This window comes from Ochotona curzoniae, unplaced genomic scaffold, assembly GCF_017591425.1.
Source record: "Ochotona curzoniae isolate NIBS_2020 unplaced genomic scaffold, NIBS_Ocur_1.0 contig_1, whole genome shotgun sequence".
Lineage (NCBI taxonomy): Eukaryota > Metazoa > Chordata > Mammalia > Lagomorpha > Ochotonidae > Ochotona > Ochotona curzoniae.
In genome coordinates this window covers 27,786,675-27,804,516 of record NW_024464918.1, presented here as the reverse complement: position 1 = coordinate 27,804,516, position 17,842 = coordinate 27,786,675, and positions in this window count along the sequence as shown.

The following is a 17,842-nucleotide window of genomic DNA, read 5'->3' as shown; positions in this document are numbered from 1 at the left end:
TTCCCTGGGTTTCTGAAACTCTTTATAAATCCTCGATATTAGTCCCCTATCACTTGTGTAGTATGCAGAAAATTTCTCCCATTCTGTTGATTGCTTCTTCACTTTGTTAATTGTTTCCTTTGCTCTACAAAAGCTTTTTAATTTGATGTAGTCCCATTTGTTCCTTTTAGCTCTGATTGCCTGTGCTTTTGGCGTCTTTTCTAAGAAGTCTTTCCCTGTTCCTATTTCTTGGAGAGTGCTTCCTATGTTTTCCTTTAATAGTTGGATGGTTTCTGGGTGTAGATTTAGGTCCTTGATCCATTTAAAGCTGATTTTTGTATACTGTGACAGGTGTGGGTCTTGCTTCTTAATTCTACATGCTGCGATCAAAAGCATTTGCTGAATAGACCAGGCTTTTTGCCTGGATTGTTTTCAGTTTTCTTGTCAAAGATTAGTTGTCTATCCATGTGTGGGCTCCATTCTGGTGCTTCTATTCTGTTCCACTGATTTTCTTCTCTGTTTCTGTACCAGTACCAGACTCTTTTGATGGCCACTGCTCTGTAGTATGTCTTAAGGTCTGAAATTGTGATTCCTCCAGCTTCATTTTTATTTTTCAGGTTAGCTTTGGCTATCTGCGGTCTCTTGTGTTTCCAGATGAACTTTTGTATCATCTTTTCTGAGATGAATGTTGTTGGGATTTTGATTGGAATTGCATTGAATCTGTCTATTACTTTTGGCAATATGGATACCCTCCTTTACTGCTGGTGGGAGTGCAGGCTAGTACAACCAATTTCGAAATCAGTATGGAGAATGCTTACAGAATTGCAAATAAACCTGTCTTATGAGCCAGCTATTCCACTCCAAGGAATATACCCAAAAGAAATTAAAACTAAACTTGATAAGGGGATCTGTAATCCTATATTTACAACAGCACAATCTACAATAGCAAAGATATGGAAACAACTCAGATGCCCATCCAAAGAGGAGTGGCTAAAGAAACTGTGGTACATGGAATATTATTCAGCCATTAAAAAGGAATGAAATTATACAATTTGCAAATAGATGGCCCCAACTAGAGACCATGATGCTCAGTGAAATAAGTCAATCATAGAAGAGAGAACTACCATATGTTTTCTCTAATACAAGGAATCTATCATGCAAATTGGAATGTATAGTGGTAGAGCAATGGAGCCTACCATATCCAGAAGCAAAAACACAATGCAACATGCATCTCTGCTTCCAAACAAAAGATGGACTCCCAACGAAAGTGTTGGTTATAACTAGACAATGGGATGATGGATTGCCTGACATTGCCTGTACAGTATTGTGGGGGCACACTTAAATAGCAGACTGATGGAATTGTAACTACTTATGAAGAGTGTGACATTATGGGAAAAATCAATTGGGGAGGTGGAAAATAGGGGAGAGGGGAATCCCAGACTATACAGAATTGTATGATAAATTTCAAGAATTAAAAAAATATATATATATAATAAAAAAGATATATTGGGGCTAGATCAGTCATAGTCATTCTGAAATTAAGTATAGAAGAGGAAAGGAGACCTCTGCAAGAGCCCTGTTGATTTTTTTTTTTTTTTTTTTTTTTTTATTGGAAAGGCTGATATACAGAGAGGAGAGACAGAGAGGAAGATCTTCCGTCCGATGATTCACTCCCCAAGTGAGCGCAACGGGCCGATACTATGCCGATCCGAAGCCAGGAGCCTCCTCTGGGTCTCCCACGCGGGTGCAGGTTCCCAAAGCTTTGGGCTGTCCTCGACTGCTTTCCCAAGCCACAGGCAGGGAGCTGGAAGGGAAGCGGGGCTGCCGGGATTAGAACCGGCGCCCATATGGGATCCCGGGCGTGCAAGGCGAGGACCTTTAACCACTTGCGCCACCGCGCCGGGCCCGATTTTTTTTTTACATGATCCTTCTGTTAGCTGCATGGTCACTGAGGAGCTCTGGGCAAGCAGGGGCACTTGAAACTTGTTGGGAGGTGTCAGTGGAGAAAACTCACAGCCCACTGAGCTTAACTTTCTGTCACCCTCTTTCTTTCACATCTAAGTTCTATTTTAATGAGCTTTCTCGTCTCTGCTATTTTCCAAAACTAAACTATGTACATGTCTGAAAGTTTTTCTAATGTTGAGAAGTTTAATGCCATAAATGTTGCTTTTTTGGGAAATGCAGCTGGGATGACTCTGTGGAGTATTTGCAATTCATAGCCTAATGCATCTGGACAAATTGAAATTCCTTGGAATTCAGAATTTTTTATACAAACGGATCATGGTTTCTAAATAGTTGAGGATGGCCAGGGAATTGTACACCATTGCTTTTTAAACTTTCACATGAAAACTTTCTTTCCCTGGTTACCATATCTATTGATTCTTCACCAATATATTGCTATTTGTTGCAGAAGTAGGAATAGGTAGATCTATGAGAATTTCATTAATTTTTTAAAATTACTTGCGATTCAGTTGAGATGGAAAATTATTTAATATGGGGGCCCAATTTGTGGTCGATTAAACGATTGTCTGTGACACCAGCATCCCACATGGGCATCGATTTCTGTCCCAGCTGCTCCACCTGCAGTGAAGCTCCCTGCTAACAACCTGGAAACAGAAGCAGAAGATGACCAAGTTCTTGGGCTCCTGCTACCGTTGTGGGAGACTGGGACGAAGCTGCTGGCTCTGGCTTGGCCCAGTCCTGGCCAGTGTTACCATTAGAGCAGCAAATCAGCAGATGAAAGATCTCGCTTTCTCTGTCTCCTTCTCTGTCTGTAACCACATCTCTAAAATAAGTTAATTTTACAAAAGAAGCCGCAGCAATGATTAAAGGTTAGGTTTTGGAGCCAGAAAACTTGCCTTAATGTTCTGCTTCGATCCCTTCCCAGATCTATGATGTCTTAAAAGTGAGTTGGTCTATATAGGCCTTTGTTTCTAAACTCAGAAAGGAATATGAGAAGATCTCCAACTAAATTATGAAGATTAGATATTTCACCAAGGTGATTTACAAACTGGACAGCTACAGAAACATAAGTTGTTGTTGAATATTTGCTAAATAAGTAAGCAGAAATACAGAAACATCACTGGTGCTTGAAAACAAAGAAATACCCTGAAATGTTGTGACATAACAGTATGCATAAAAACGGTGGTCAGGACTCTCTTGATTGTATCCATGTCCCTTCTGTTTGGATTCCCTTTGCTGGTTTCTGATCTCAAAGCATGTGAAAACCTAAATCAGCTAGACCCTGGAAGGCAGTTGTGGTAGTAAGAGACACGGAGTAAGCAAGGAACATGTCTTCCATTGCAGCAGATGTTTGGATTCCTCAACCACACTGCTGAATCTCTGTTTCCAGTTGATGTGTTCACCAGCTATGCAGGACTGAATGAGAACTCCCCACTTGGCAGTGAGTCACTGTAATGGAGCTATGTGAGGCTCTGATTTTAACCTTCATTCCATTGCATTTTCCAAGGTAACCATGCTGTTCTGTTTATTCCTTTTTGTTGCAAGATATATTTCCACATGTGATTTGTGATCTTGCTGGCATTTATTGTAAACCTCAAGTATCATTAGTTTTCAGGGTTTTTTTTTTTAAAGATTTATTTTTATTATTTTTTCATTGGAAAGGCGGATATACAGAGAGGAGACAGAGAGGAAGATCTTCCATCCGATGATCCACTCCCCAAGTGAGCGCAACGGGCCGATACTATGCCGATCCGAAGCCAGGAGCCTCTTCCGGGTTTCCCACGCGGGTGCAGGTTCCCAAAGCTTTGGGCCGTCCTCATCTGCTTTCCCAGGCCACAGGCAGGGAGCTGGAAAGGAAGTGGGGCTGCCAGGATTAGAACCGGCGCCCATATGGGATCCCGGGCGTGCAAGGCGAGGACCTTAACCACTGCGCCACCGCGCCGGGCCCAGTTTTCAGTTTTTATATATTTTTTCACCACGCCCTATTTTTTTAAAACTGGTAAGGAATTAATAGATTGTAATCACCTCGCATAAACTCACGAGTCAGCCACCGAGTAGGAAAATGGGCAAAGAACTGAACAAATCAGTCATTGAGAGAAACAACCAAAATTAACAAGTACTACAAGAAGTCCTGGAAATGAGGATAAAGCTGAGCACGTAAAGATTAAAATCCAAGAGCTTCAGATGAATCTTGCTGTCTTAAGTATTCATCCCTGTGCTGCTACAAATCCCTTCTTCCGTTAAGCATCTCCTGACGTGGCCTATGCTATTCTTCACTGAATGAGAGGCCTGAATTTCTGACACAACCACACTTATTCATCCTCTGCCTTACGTGACACAGATTACCTCACAGAATCTTCTAGCTTTATCGTTTCCCTTTCTTCCTCAGGCCTTCTCCCTGGGGCCATCCTCTGCATCAGATTAAGCAGTGTTAGAGTTTCATTTTCCTTCAGATAAAGATCCAGTTTTCCCCAAAACGCTTCAATTAAACAAGTCTCATTGATTTTGCAGTAATTCCTTTAAGGTTTATTGAGTTTTTATATATGCATGAGGCTTTTCACATGCTTTGCTTTCTTCTGTTTAGGTATTTATCTCATCTTGCATCAGTAAGCTCCTCTTTTTATTGCCACAGCCTTAGAGGATTTTCTAACATCTGTCAGGGCAAGCTATCTGGATGTCGTCTTTTTATGTCCTTTACTGGGATCGTGCACGGTGTCAGGAGAACCATCTGCAACCTGGAAGCAGAGCTGAGGAAGGGTGGTTTATACTGTGAATTTCATGTGGAGAGACAGGCCACAGAATCTGCTATGGGATCTATTCAGATGATCTCATTGTTTGCTGCTGGTAAAAGGGCCCCAAATTTAGTTGTCTTGTAGAATTTTTTCCAGAAATGTAAATTTCTGTGTCTGATGGAACAAATCATTTCAAAGATCTATGACCTGGTAAACATTGGTTTTGTAACTAACTTGGTCATCTTAATTCTAGTATTTCTCCATGAAACTAGTTTCTTAGAACTGATGCAGAATCTTACTGATTCCTTCATTCATCAATGAGTCTAAATCCTTGACAAGCATTCATTTTGTATTCACAAGAAAGTTCTGCATTTACCTTTTAGAAAATTACAGTTTAACAACTTTCTCTATAAAAGTCTTGTATATTCTAGGTTCCTTTAATTCCTGAATATGTTAGAATTTTGTTGTAGCTGTGAAAAGAATACTACTTTTCTGTGATTTTCTGATTAATTACTGTTGGTTTAGTTAAATGGTCAGTATTAGTACGTTGGTATGACCAACAACTTTGCTAAACTTTTATTTGTTTTAATACTTGTCTCTGAATTGCATTAGTTTTCTTTTTGTTTTTAAGATTTATTTATTTTCTGGAGAAGTAGAGGAAGATAGAAAGAAAAAGAAAGAGAGAGAATCTTCATCCCCTGGTTCATTTCCCCAACGGTTTCGATGGCCAGATCAGGACTGGGACAAAGTGAAGCCAGGAACCATGAGCTTTATCTGGGTCTCTCATGTTTGTGCAGGGACCCAAGAACTTGAGCCAATTTTCACAACCTTCTCTTGATCATTAGTAGGGAACCACATCAAAAATAGGGCAACCAAGACTAAAATTGGCAGTCTATGATATGCCAGCTTTGCAGGAAGCAGTTTGAACCGTAGCACTAGACCCCTCCCATTAAATCTTTGTGACAGAAAAGCATATTGGTAATTAATTAATAGCTATATACTTTACATAATAAATTGGCAAAGGTAAATACAACTATACAATGCCAAGGTTTGTCCAGATTTTGTAGATACTTCTGCTGAGTTCAATCCTAGTTTCAGCTTCTGATAGCAAAAATTTATTTTATGATGTGCTCTCACATGAATTATCTCATTTGATACCAACTAAAACCCTTCGAAATAAGGGTTTTATATATATTGAAAACTAAAAGGAAAATACATATAAAAGGTGTGGAGGTTGCATGAGATAAAAATGCTAGTTGCAGTGGACCTTTGTCCAGAATCTGAACTCTTGTACCTTGAAGTCCTGTGCAGTTTTCTCGGCACCACACTGGTTTTCAAGGCAAGAAAAGATGACTTGACCAGAAGTCAGGAGTGCTGAGTTGAAGCTCTAGAATCACTCGGTCCTGCTGTTCTGCTATTACTTAAACACTCGTTTTATAGTCTTGGTCCACTCAGCACACTCACTGGTTTGCAGCCACGTAAGCAAATGTCAGGAAGAGAATGTTATTGAGTAGAATAAAATTTTTTTTAGTGTGTATAATTGAATTGCTTTAGAGCTTCTCCTAGCTAAATCAAAATCTTAAAGACTGTAGCTGGCAGCACAGGATTTGAATTCAAAGTCACTGCAGTGCTTCTTTCCGAGAATTTACAGAAATCAGTTGTTTTGTCAGATTTTCTTATGTAGCAAAATTATAAAGATAAAAAAAAACCTTCTTGTCCCCATTCATCTCGTTATGGTAATATATACTGAGTTTGGTGTATATCTTTCCACACATTTCCCAAGAAAATATTAACATAGATTGTGTTATTGTGTGATTGCTGTCTATTGCAGCAAAACTTGGATACTGGGATATAAATGACTGTGCAGCTTTGATTTCTCACTTAATTCTCAATCAACCCTGATGCATAGTTCCAAATATCACTCTAAAAACAACTTGTTTACAATTGTCAGACATGATCAAGAATATTGAGAAATCACCCTTTGAGGGAATCATCACCAAAACTCCTTGTCTGCAGCACACTGGCTGAGCTGAAGACGTCCTGTCAGACCTCAGGACAGCCATCAGTCCTGCCCAGCTCTTCTGTGGCCTTTGCGAGTTTCTGCCTCACTTAGAAAGTTCTTCTCCACTCTTCCAGAGAGTTTTGCCTGTCTTGTACACTTAAATATCTAGTAGAAGCTTAACTAATTGCATGAAAGATCCTCAGTATGTTCATGGAAAATGCATATTATGGAAAAACTATGCAAGGACTTCAGAAATGTCTGCAACAAAACAAATTCAGCTCTTAATTCGCCTTTTCTACAAGCTTTCCAAAACACCCAAAAGTGTTACATTAACTGCCAACAGATCATCACAAAAATGTAATTTTTAAAAGCACTGTGGCAGTCAAAGTCTATTAAATAGCTGTACTACACCAGAAGTTTCATATTATTATGTGACTTATTATTATGCTAAAGTTACATATTAGCATGAATATGTCTTCTATATAGCAGAACCATCGTATTAATTAATTGCCTATATTTTATTTAGCAAAGCTATAACATATATCATAGACTTTAAAGCAACCTCAAAATGTGATTATGAGTATCCCTTTGGTCTGAATAAGGAGGCTCAAAACATTAAGCAGATCATTCAAAGTCATCAAATGCTAACTGGCAAAGCTAATCAAGATCTCCTAAAATCCATGCTTTCTTACTGCTTCTCCCCTGCTTTCTCAAATAAACATAAAGGAGGGGGAGGTATCACTTATCTTCTTTAAGGATTTATTTTGTTTTTATTGGAAAGGCAGATATACAGAGAGGAGGAGAGACGGGGAGGAAGATCTTCCGTCTGATGGTTCACTCCCCAAGCAACCACAACAACTGGAGCTGCCTGTCCAAAGCCAGGAGCCCAGAGCCTCTTCTGGGTCTCCCACGTGGGTGCAGGATCTCAAGGCTTTGGGTGATCTGCAACTACTTTCCCAGGCCCAGGCAGGGAGTTGGATGGGAAGCGGGATTGCCAGGACATGACCTGGTACCCATATGGGATCCTGGCACGTGCCAGGCACTGGTATTACTTCTTTATCTAATGCCAATCTTGTTCCTAACCCTCCTGTCCATTCTGAAACAGTGTGGCCAGATGTGCTGTAGTTGTGGCCAGAGAAGTGTGGGTAGTAGTCTACTGAGGCTCCTGGGAAAATCAATTTTCCTGATCCAAGGAACTGACAGGAGTCTCTGGGCTTGCCCTTTTCATCCTCTCAGGGTCACAGACTACATGGGAGCTGGCAGGCCCCTACCTGTAAGGCCAGGCAATCTGCAAAGACACCTATTAAACTTGATAGTGTTGAGCTTCACCACAAATTGCAGCCCCCTGACTCCCTGTCTAGTGACATCAGAACTTAAAATATAGTTACAGCTGGTCAAGGTGGAACTCCCCTTCCCATATTCCTCAGATGTCAGTAATGCTCAGATTAAAATGTGATCAACATATAGAAGATGCTTAATACTTCCAGGCTCAGTGGCAGACACTGCAATAACTTAATCCTTACCACGTGCCATGTGTTCTATGCATAGAAAGTTGTGTTTTCTATCAAGCAGTAGTGATTTTGTAAAATAACTGTTGAAATCCAAAGAACATTTACACACACACACACACACACACACACACACGTTATAAGTATCAACAAACATAGAACACAGTGCTAGTAGTTACATCTTGAATGGTCTAAGGATGGAGGCTATGATTCTAGAGAATTCACTTACAAATGTGTTTTTACCCTGAGTATATAATACATCTCTGGCTACAATTCCATTTCATACTGAGTCCTTCGACAGAGGAAAAGAAAACCATACTCACAAGAGGGGGCAGTGGGGAAAGAAAGGAGGCAAGATGGACAAGCGACAAGTTGCAGGAAGGGAAGAGCTTGGACAGAGGAGCATAAATCCAGTTGGAGGACTGGCAGAGCAAGCGTTTGGTGCAAAGGTTAAGTCCATGCCTGGGACTCTTGCAATCTGCTTTACATAGCCTGGTTTGAATGCTGGCTCCACTCCCAGTTGCAGCTTGTTGCTAATGTACAGCGTGGGAGGTAGTAAGTGATGATCCAAGCTCTTGGATCGCTGCCACCCACATGGGAGACCCGGATGGAATTTCAGGATCCTGGCTTTGACAGTGCATAGCCCCAGCTTTTGTGAGAACTTCAGAAATAAATGAACAAATGGAAAGTACTCACGTATACTGCTCTCTCCCCCTCTCAAATAAATTAAACTTTAAAAATGCTTTTCAAAAACTGATGTTGGAGAAAGGCATTACAAAGTCAAAGAGAACTGGGTAACCATTCATTTCCCCAAAGTCTTAGCAGGATAAATTCCTCCAAGCTCTTAAAAGATAATGAGCTTGCCAATTATTTTCTAAGGGCACAGGAGCAGGACAAAGCATTACCTACCGCTGTTTTTCCATGTAATAATGACAAGCTGAGCAACTCAGAAATGGCATCCTCAAGCAGCTGCTCTTATTTTAGCAGAGAGATGTTAATCACAGGTGAATCCTGCCTTTAGCTCTCCAATCACCCAAGTCAAGGTTCATTTGCAGCGTTAGCATGATGCTCTCAAATCATATCCGATATTTGCAGCAACCATAAATCTGTTGATTTCCAAGTCACTTGTCTAGTTGTCCTTGCAGGCAGACAGCACATATTTACTCTGCATTCAGGGCAAAGCAATTCAAATAGATGCCAGAGGTGGAAGGAGATAACACTGATTCATGAACATGTGTTAGGTGCACTAGGTCTTTTGACATAATAATAATTGGTATTTATTTTATGCATTAACAGTAATTTCCAGTGATAAGCATGGGATGTTTTAAGCTTTCAGAGGAAGTTACACAGGAATTTTGGTGGTGTCAGCAGTCCTTCGCAGTCCATTTATTGTGGTCTGTGCCATTGCTCACCTTGGGTTTTTAACCGTAATCTTTGATTCAAACATTTTAAAGTCCATAAAAACGTTGAAATAATCATTCATATAGACCCCTCAAAATATTAACATTTTCCCACTGATATTTTTGTCTGTGTTTGGGCTAAATTTATATTCTTCTTAGCAATATATATATATATATATATATATATATATATTCTTAAGTGAAATGTTTGTGTACATGGCTTTGTAGAATACTCAAAAGTTATAAATGCCATGGGAATGTCACCTCTACATACCACGTGTCTTCTGTTGTTCTCTACACAATTACGATGTCACTTTCACTCATCCATATTCTCATCTCTCCGATTTCCCAAAATGGCTCTTTAAATTATTTTACTGTTCAATCTAGGATAAAATCAAGGTTCACACTTGCCATTTGATTATGTCTTCAATTCCTGCTAGAAAAAGCACTTTGACTTTTGGTCTTACTTCCATGACTTATAAAAACTCAGAACAGCTGCCTGTTTATGCCCCTTGTTCTATATTTATTTGCTGTTTTGCTGTTAGATTCAGTCCCAATATTTTGGATTAGGAACCATTGGTCTGTTCCTAATTCTTTGACAGTTAAAATTCACAATTGGCAAGGTAATATTTCTGGTCATGTCATTGCCCTATTTTGGGGGCCAGCTTTGTGGACCTGCACGTTAAGCCACCATTTATGATGTCAGCATCATATATGAGTGCTGGCATGAGTTCTGAGTACTCAACTTCAGGTCCAGATTCCTGCTTTAAGCTCCTGGAAAGACAGAGTAGATCACCCAGGAAAATGAGTATCCCAGGGAGTAGGCAGTGGGCAAATGGATTGCTAGGGAGTTTGCAACCTCAGGAGTCCACCAGCAATCAATATGGAGTTTGGAGTTCACTCTTGTATGCTCTGTCATGTTCTCAAGGCAGTTTTATTTGCTGAATCCATAGTGAAATAAGAGAGGTGATTGCAAAAGTTGCACAGAGTAGATGGGCTGAAAAAATATGTTCAAGCCTGTTTAACCTGGACTTTGGAGATCTCAGTACAACATGGATGCTATTATACTCTACATGATTTACTATTTTTCAGGGCACTTTCACACACATCTCATTTGATCTTTAAGCACAGTGCTAAAGACAAGAAGTTGACATGCACACCCATAGCACAGACATCTTACATAACCCATGTGTACTGAACTAAGGCAATGTGTCAGAGGCATTTTATAATCTTTTTACCTAAGCTGTTTCTGGAGTAGCCAGTGTGCTTTGGATGCAACCTGACAGGTATGTGAGCTCACCTGATGGTTTTTCACCTGGGCATTCTGTCCTGCGCATCTCTGCCCATTAAGGACTGGAGAAGACTCTGTCCTGTACCTCTCTGAAAGTGAAACAGTGTTCCCATCCCTGGAGCAGCTCTTCACCAACAAGATAGAGAATGCTGGCCATCACTCCCCTTCCCCAGTCCCGGTGCATGCAGTTCCAGTGGGACCCTGGCACCTACCCCAGAGTGACAAAGAGAGATGGTGAAGCACTAGAGATAGTGACAGACCTTTTGTTCACTGGCTCGTACATCGGATGGCATCAACCATAGCACTGGGTCAAACCAAAGCCAGGAGTCAGGAGCTTCATCTGAGTTACCCATGTGGGTACCAGGGGCCCGAGTACTTTAGCCATCTTTCACTACTTTCCCAGGCACATACACATTATCAAGGAGCTGAATCAGAAACAAAGCATTCAGGGCTTGAACAGGTTCTCTGACATAGCATGCTATTCTGAAATAACAGTTTAATCCACTGTGCTACAACATTGGCCTCATTAGCCATGGTCTTAACAATGCATATGCTCTCTCTTTCTCTGTCTCTCCTTCTCTTTGTAACTCTGACTTTCTAATGAATGAATGGATAGATAAACAACACAGTCCATCCTTGTTTGGTTTCATTCTTTCTTACTGTATGCTTCCCATTTGTTGTTCTGTATTTGCTGGTGCTTTATTGGATTGGAAGCTGTTATTAAGAAATCTATACATCAGGAAAAGCCCTATTCCATGGGAAATGTTCTTCAAGCCTTCTTGCCACAGGATGTATTCAGTGAGCACTTCAAGCCAAATCAACATAAGTAGCTCATAAAACAGACAATTGATGTTGGCAGTCAAAGTATAAGGTAGGCCTTCTAGCTCCTTCAGACACATGAACTAAAACCACAGATTCTTACCATGATTTGACACCAACTGAGGCACTCTGAGGGTTACTGGACCAAGCCTGGGCCTGAGTGCTGTGGGCCCCAACCGTTCACATGGATGGCAATGGGAGCAATGATGATCACAGGGTGACTGCCCAACATCAGAGTCAGCACACACTACTTCCGAGATCCCAACTTAGACATCAAGAGCCACCACTCATATATTTCATCAGCACTAACTTCACTACTTCTTTAAATGGTTTTAATAAGAAAATGTAATAATAAAATTAATTTAAGAGCTGGTGTAGTATCTCTACAGGCCAATTCTCCGCCTCTAAGCACCATATGGGTAATAGTTGGGATCCTGGCCACTCCACTTCCAATTCATCTACCTGCTTGTGGCCTGAGAAAGCAGCAGAGGATGGTTCAAGTTCTTGAGCCCTACATCCGTGTAGGAGACCTAGAAGCAGATCCTAGCTCATGGGATCAGATCAGCTGGGCTCCAGCCATTGCTATCATTTCTAAAGTAAACCAGCAAATGGAAGATCTTTTTCTTCATCTCTCCTTCTCTCTGTAAATCTGCATTTCCCATAAAAACAAATAAATCTCCAATTAATTAATAAATTTAATTAATTCAGTACAGTGCGTGGTGCACAGGAAGCACCTTTAAACACCACCAAAAATGTTTTTGAGTCGTGATGAAAAATGCTGGCAACAAATGTTCCTTTTCTGACCTTTTGTCTGGGTTTCTCCACTTTCTTCTTTTCTCAGACTCCCCTCCATTAACATCACTGCCCTTCCATCACTCAGAGTTGAGGATGTTTCAGCTTCCTCCTATTCCCTGTCTCCTGTCACCTTCTCCAATTTCTTGTATCTCTTCCAGCCTGGTTTTTCTCCATTTCAAAGCCATTGTCAGATCAGCAGGAGAAACATCAAGGATAGTTTTTTTTCATGACATTTCTTTTAGAATTTCAATAGAATGCATGTTTTTGTGGCATTGGGGCAAAGTACCTGTAAAAACAATCAGCACCTTTTGGGCTCTTGGAGATGTGAGTAGAAACACTCAGAGAGTGAAAGAAGTGGGCCGCCAAGGCCACACTGCCATGGAAGTGCGAATGCCCAACTAAGGCAAAAACAATGAAGAAATTAAATACTTCCTCAGATTCATTGGGAAGCTTTCTTACTTTCTAATTAATAGTCTAAGTACTAACTCATTCACCATCATAACCTTTCCTTCCAACTGATAACCCAGGAGCATGATTTGCATATGCAAAATAGTCACAAAGAGAGCTTTAATTAAGGCGAATGACAACTTTTCTGATTACTGCCAAGAAATGTCAACTGGAACCTGGACTTCTCTCCCCCTGGGGGAGAAAATCGCTGGTGGAAATCTGAATGACAATGGTGATTACAGCTGGAATGTCAGCAGGTGACAGACTGAGCATTCCATGGTGGATGCACACCTGGGTTCTAAGAAATTTAATTTAGTTTAATCAAGATAATCCAATGAAGAAACACTGCCAGGCACTGAAGATAAGCCTGCAATTTAACATCTTCCATAGAAGGATCATGTTTAAGGTCTTGACACATTGGTATTTCCAGCATTTGCAAAAGTTCTATTCCTATAGCAAGTATTCTTCATTATGATTTATGGACACTGGTTAATTAATTAAAATTTAATCTGCATATCAAGAGGCTTTAAGGTCTATGCAATATGTGCCGTACCCTTAAACTAAGCCCCTGCATTCAAACTGAAGAATCTATATATTGTTTTCTCTTCCAATCTTCTTGCTCCAGAGGAGTTATTAAAGCAAAAGCATGGCTGATATTGGTGTGCATGCTATCTTGACGATTAGGAAGCATTATTCTTTTTTTTTTTTTTTAAAGATTTATTTTTATTATTTTTTCATTGGAAAGGCGGATATACAGAGAGGAGAGACAGAGAGGAAGATCTTCCGTCCGATGATTCACTCCCCAAGTGAGCGCAACGGGCTGATACAATGCCGATCCAAAGCCAGGAGCCTCTTCCAGGTCTCCCACGCGGGTGCAGGTTCCCAAAGCTTTGGGCCGTCCTCACTGCTTTCCCAGGCCACAGGCAGGGAGCTGGAAGGGAAACGGGGCTGCTGGGATTAGAACCAGTGCCCATATGGGATCCCGGGCGTGCAAGGTGAGGACCTTTAACCACTTGCGCCACCGCGCCGGGCCCGGAAGCATTATTCTTATGCTGAATGTGAACATACCCCATGGGTAATCACAAACATTTTCTGTCATTTAATCTTATAGAAGCCCGTATGAAACATTCTGAAACATTACATCCCATGTCCTCTGGTTTTATCACTTGAACTTGCACTAGTCTTCAGAATATAATGAGATGTTGTTGTTGTTTTTTTTTTAAAAGAGAGAGAAGTATTTTTAACACCATTGATATAGAGCACTCTTGGTATAGGCATCAAAATCGTTACCACGCCTCTTTTGCTTGTTTTAACACTCTTCACTTTTGGCTGATGGTTACATCTCTAGATCGATTTCATGCCCCTACTTAGATATGGAAAAGCACACACTGCGCTCTACATTCACGTCATCTGACACAGTATCACTGAAGCCAGAGCCTCATCAATGACAAAGACAGTCAAATTCTCACAGATAAAACACTTCCCTGAAGGCTTCTTTAGCACTGCATCCCACTATTTTTACAAAATATTCTTATATTCTAAAAGTACTTTAAATGATTTAAAGATCGGCTTCTGTAATCCTGCACATTAATCGTAATGGCTTTCGCATGGGGACAAAATAAAGTCCTTCATGAAGACACATCTGAACCCCAAGAGATACTGTTTAGCAAAAACTCCAGCTTAGACATCCAGCCATCTAACCGGGGTGGGGGATGTTCAAAATCAGGAAGCAGGCTACTTGCAAAACCTCACTGAAGTCAGTAACAATTCAAGAGGAAAAGCAGACCAAGAGACAAGCTGGCCACAAACATAAGTGGGCATCCAAGAGCATAGCCAATATTTGAGGTCAGAAACCAGGTCAGAAAGCAAGGGTACCAGGAACCCTCACAGCCTGCAGCCAGCTCCGAGAACAACACCATCCAGGGCATGACTCATGTCCACTGATGCTCAAAGACCTGCCACGGTGCAGGGCCTGGCAGGGAGTATCCAGGAGAAATGAAAGCTTTCCTGAAGGAAGCTTTGATGGCTATCCATAGTCACAAACTCCCCAGAGTCACCCTGTGCTGCCAGAGGGAATGCAGCTGACAAGGGAAAAGGGAACTTTAATTTCTCAGATCCAGAATGCTGTCTGTCAGTCATTTAAAGGAACATTTGAAATGGAGCCAGCAGTTGGTTAACAGCAAGTGGACTCATTCAGTGACGTCTCTCCAATACCACCATCATGCTGTCACAGCAGTCATCACAGTAGTACCCAAAAGTTTAACTTCAAACTCAAAATGATCTCCTGAGATTTCAACCTTGGCTAAGTGACCTAAGCCAGGGTTTCTCAAACTTTCCCCTACCACCAAACTTCCCAAGAGACCCTGGCAAAGCTCTGTAGGTCTGGGGTAGGACCTAGGAATGTGCATTACTTACAAATTCTCACATATGATGAAGCTCTCCCTGGGACTCAGCTACTCAAAGGATGCATCATGATGTAGGAGGAAAACTCAGAACATCAGTGACCTCACAGAGTTTTTCTCTGCGTCATTTAGACACCCTTCCAGGGCAGCCTTGCCAGAAGCTGAAAGGGAAGACTGCCCTGGCCCACCGTAGAGCCGTGAGCGGAGCAAGGAAGAACTTGATGCAGACAGCCCCACACGTCTGTCCCAACAGCTTATTAAGTGAGACAGCTAAGTGGATGAAAAAACCCAATCCATGGCTATGAATGAACAAAGTATTTGCATGTAAATGCTAATAGTACATATCAATGGAAAAATAAAACTGGAAAATTCAAAAATAAGAGCATAGCTGTGAACAGATTCACAAACAGTGATAAACCACACTGTTCACCCTGCCCAAAGCTGAGGTAAAAGAAAGCAATACTTAAAATACTTGCCTCATTGACCTTTGCAGTAATCCTCTACTGGGCAAAATACAATGCAGTCCCATGGGAGGAAAGAAATGGGGAAAAAATGTGCAGGCCCAGTGCAATGGCTCAGTGACTAAATCCTTGCCTTGCAAGTGCCAGAATCCCATATGGGTACTGCTTTGTGTCCTGGTTATTCTGCTTTCCATCCAGCTCCATGCTTGTGGCCTGGGAAAGCAGTTGAGGATGGCCCTAAGCCTTGGGACCCTGCACCCACATGGGAGACCTGGAAGAAGCTCCTGGCTGCTGGCTGTGGATCAGCTTAGGTCTGGCCATTGTGGCTACTTGGGGAGTGAACCAGTGGATGAATGATCATTCTGTCTACTTCTCTCCATATATCTGACCTGCTGTTCCAATAAAAATAAATGAATCTTTAAAAATAAAAAGAGGTACATTATTGAGAGGATTTGAAATCACTGAACTAAAAGGCTACACAGTAAACCATATGTACCAGTTTTCTGTTACTAATGAAATAGTACCAGACTATGAGAAGTTACAAAGAAAAAAGAAAAGGTTATTTCTGTATTTGAATGGTAACATTGCAGAAACAAAAGGGACAGAATGAGTGAGAAAGAGCCTTCCAAGTGAAGGTTTTAGTTGCCAGGGTTGAAGGCTGCAACCAGGAGTTTCATTCAGATCTCCCACACAGGTGCAGGGCCCAAATACTTGAGCCATATGCTGCTGCTTTTTCTAAGCCATTAGCACCAGCGAACTAGATCTGAAGTGGGGCTGCCAGGATACAAACCAATGCCCATATGGAATGCCGGTGTCCCAGGTCAGGTATATTATTAACCCACTAAACCACCTTAGCAACTCTGAGAACAGGTTTCTTTAGGCTCATGGTTCTCATCCAAGGTCAAAGGGCAACATGCAATGGTGGCTTCTTGCAGGCCAAGTCCCAAAATAGCTTTGAGCATTATGTTGTGAGAAGGGACTTAAAGGAACCAGCCTAGCTGTTTTTATATTCAGTCCACTCTGGAGACAACCTATTAACATGTTAATCCATTAATCTCATAAATGGATTAGTCTGTGCATGATTTTTAATCACATCTGAAAGGTCCCACCTTGTACCAACCCTTAATATCTCACAGTGGGGATTAAAATGTCATCACCAGTTTCAGAGGGAACCAATCATATTCAAACTATACCACTATGTACTATGTGACTATGGGGAATATTGAAACCCAACACACTAAAAAAAATATGTTTAAGATTATAAAATAGGTGTATTATGGCAAATAAAAATACTTGAAAGGAAATACAGTCATTGAATCTAGCTATGAAATCTCAAGCTGAAAAACTGGTTTTCACAGATAAATACCTATTTATGAACATGTTTTAAACTGCACAGATATATAGCACACCAAAAAATGGTCACTAACCAGTACACAAAAGTGTAGCCCTTTTTATAAGAACACTACAGAGCACAGCATTGTTCCATGAGAGAGGGGAGTGGATATCATGAAAATAACTTCTTTTCTAAGTTATAACATCAAACTTTGATTTTTTTTTTTAAAAATGACTAGATAATTGCTCTAATAGCTGATGGTATCTACTAAATTAGATAATTTGGAATAGTGTTCTCTGTATTCATACAGTTATTTGAACAGTTAGCTCCAAATCCCAAGGTAATATCTATTCTTACAAGCAGTAATGACATTAAATAAAATTCTTTTATAAATTTTGCAAACAGCCCATCTTCATCTAATCATACATTGCTCTCAACTCTCAGTGAATTTCAAGTACATAATTATAAAAAATTTAATGGACTTGAAAAGGCATCGTTAGATATAGAATATTGCAGCAATGTACAATAGACACTAAAACAAAGTTTCAACAACATGAAAAAAGAAGCTGCTTGACACAGTTTTCTGCAAAGTGCTAAGGACGTAAGAGTTGCTTCCGTATAAATCTGTGATGGAGCAATATTGCAATATGCTATGGCTTTTCCATGGGAACAGTCCCTTAATTCTTCTCTGGGAATATGAGCACTGCCTAC